Raw genomic sequence first — 2,500 nt, forward strand, 5'->3', positions numbered from 1 at the left:
GCCCTTCGGGCGCGCCCCGAGACCGAGACAGAAGAGGAGGGGGGGGGGGCGCGGGCGAAGGGAGAGGAGGGGGGTCGGAACCCCCCCCCGTCCCCGGCGCTCTCGCCTCGCGCGCGCGGCAGCACGGCACGGTACCGCCGCGGCACCCACCCGCAGACAGCCGCCCGCGCGGGGGGGAAGGCCGGGGGCGAGGCCCGCGCCTCGCCTCCCCTTCTCGCCCCTCTCCCTTCTCTCTTTCTCTCTCGGCCCTCGCTCGGCGGCGCCTTTCGACGCCGTCTCTCGCTCTCCCCGAGGCCGCCGCGCCGCCGCATCCGCGGCGCGGCCCCGCGGCGAGGACGAGCTCCGCCCCAGCGGCTCGCTCCGGGAGCGGGGAGCTACGGAGCGCTCCCCGAGTCTGCATTTAGGGGGACGAAGGCCCTCGCGCGGCGGCGACGACGACGACGACGACCGCGGCGACGCCCGCCGGGCCCGCAGGGAAGGGATCGAGGCCCGCCGAGGGAAGCGCTTCCCTCGCCCAACACCCCTGACCGCCTTCCCCTCCGGCCACCGGCGGCACGCCGCCGCCGCCGCCGCCGCAGCCGCCCGCCGCGGGCGACGGGCCTGCGAGGCGACCCCAGCCGCGCCGCCGGGGTGGCCCCCGGACGGCGATTGATCGTCAAGCGACGCTCAGACAGGCGTAGCCCCGGGAGGAACCCGGGGCCGCAAGTGCGTTCGAAGTGTCGATGATCAATGTGTCCTGCAATTCACATTAATTCTCGCAGCTAGCTGCGTTCTTCATCGACGCACGAGCCGAGTGATCCACCGCTAAGAGTTGTCTGCCTTTCGGGCACCGCTCACGCCAGAGCGGCCCCTTTTTTGGTTTAGGACAATGCCGCCGAGGACGCGCGGGCGCGCGCCTGGCTTCCGAGACCGTACGAGCACACGGAAAACGGGAGGAAAAAAAAGGAAAAAAACAAACCCACTCTCCGAAGGCCGGCCAAGAGGCGGGGGAGCCCGCGCCCCCGACCGCCTCCCCCCGCGAGGGGAGACGCCGACCTCACCCACGCCGTCCTTCGGAGGCGGCCCAGGCGCCCGGGCTCGGCCCGGCCTCCGCGCGGAGGGCCGGGCGGCGCGCGCCGGACACGCGGGGGGCACAGGGCGGCCCGCCCGCTTCTCGCTTTCACGGGACGACGCGCACAACGCACACGGCACGCGGCCGGGGGCGCGCGGCCGTCGGCCCCCGCGCCGCGCCGGCTCTCCCCTCGGCCCCGACGCCGCGGGCCTGGCGCGGAGCGCCGCCGCGCCGCCGCGCGGCCGGCGTTGTCTCTCTCTTCCCCCCACCACCACGGGCACGGGCCTTTCCCCTGGGCTCGAGACGGGCACGCGACGGCGACCGGCACAGCCCGCCGGCACGCCTCCCGCGGGACCGCTCCCCCGCCGGGCGGGCGGGCGAGCGACCGGCAGACGCGCTCCGCCGCCGGCCCCGGAGGCGGGCGCCACCGAGAGCCGAGCCGGCGTCGCCTGCGCCCGAGGCCTGCCGGACGGCAGACCCGGCCGCCGCCGGGGCGGCACGCGCCCGGGACCGCCGCCGCCGCCTCGCACCGCCGGGGCCCCTCGCCTCGGGCACGCGCCCGGCGGGAAGGCGCCGCGGCGGCTGAGCCGGGGGGCAACGCCCGCTCTCCTCGTTCGCACGCGGAGACCGGGCGGGGAGGAGCGCCCCCGCGGCCGCCCCCGCACGCCTTCCTGCGCGGCCCACACGCGGCCGCGCGGGCAAGGGCGACGGAGGCGAGGCGACGAGCGGAGCCCGGGACGGGACCGCCGCCGGCCGACGGCGGGCGCCGTCCGGCCGACCGTCCCCGCAGGGAGGGACACCCGTCGAGCGGCGCCGCCGCCGCTCGCCACGGGGTCGCCCGCGCTCGCGGGCCTCCGCCGCCGGAGGGCCCGCCGAGCGCTCGCCCCCCCCCACCGGCGGGCGGGGCGGTCGAGCCAGGGGACGGCCGGCGGACGACGGCGCCGCCGCGCCGCGCCTTCGAGGAAGGAAAGGCCGTCGAGGGGAAGAGAGGCGCCGGACGCGCCGGACGCGGCGCCGCCGCGCGCGCCAGAGACCGCGGCGGCGGGCCCAGGAGAGAGAGCGCGGGCGGGCCCCGGCGGCCGTCGCCCCGCGGCCGAGGAAGGGGCAGAGAGCGCGCGCTCTCTGCCGGGCGTCGCCCGTTACCACGAGGCGGGCGGGTCGGCCCCCGCGGCCGACCGCGCGCCGCGGCCTCTCCGCCGAGGCCGGGCCACGGAGAGGGGGGGGCAGGGCGCCCCTCCCCGGCGCGGCGCGGTTGACCCCGCCCGCGGCGCGCGGCGGGGACGACGACGACGACGACGGCCGCGACGGAGGAGCGCGGCCGGTGGCCACGGGACAACCACCGCAGGGGATCGGCGGGAGTAGCTGCTCCCCACCCCTCAGTGGCGCCCCGCACGGCCACCGCCCGCGGCACACGCCCGCCGCCGCCACCGCCGCCGCCGCCGGCACCGC

At 79.6% G+C, this 2,500-nt stretch overlaps 1 non-coding gene across 1 annotated transcript; it reads right to left on the reverse strand.

The window, feature by feature from the left end:
• Window positions 1-660: 660 nt before the first annotated feature.
• Window positions 661-813, reverse strand: LOC143693019 (5.8S ribosomal RNA). Its single transcript, XR_013180515.1, has one exon. It is a non-coding gene; the product is annotated as a 5.8S ribosomal RNA (ribosomal RNA).
• Between the last annotated feature and the right edge of the window lie 1,687 nt (window positions 814-2,500).

Source organism: Agelaius phoeniceus, unplaced genomic scaffold, assembly GCF_051311805.1.
Source record: "Agelaius phoeniceus isolate bAgePho1 unplaced genomic scaffold, bAgePho1.hap1 Scaffold_113, whole genome shotgun sequence".
NCBI lineage: Eukaryota > Metazoa > Chordata > Aves > Passeriformes > Icteridae > Agelaius > Agelaius phoeniceus.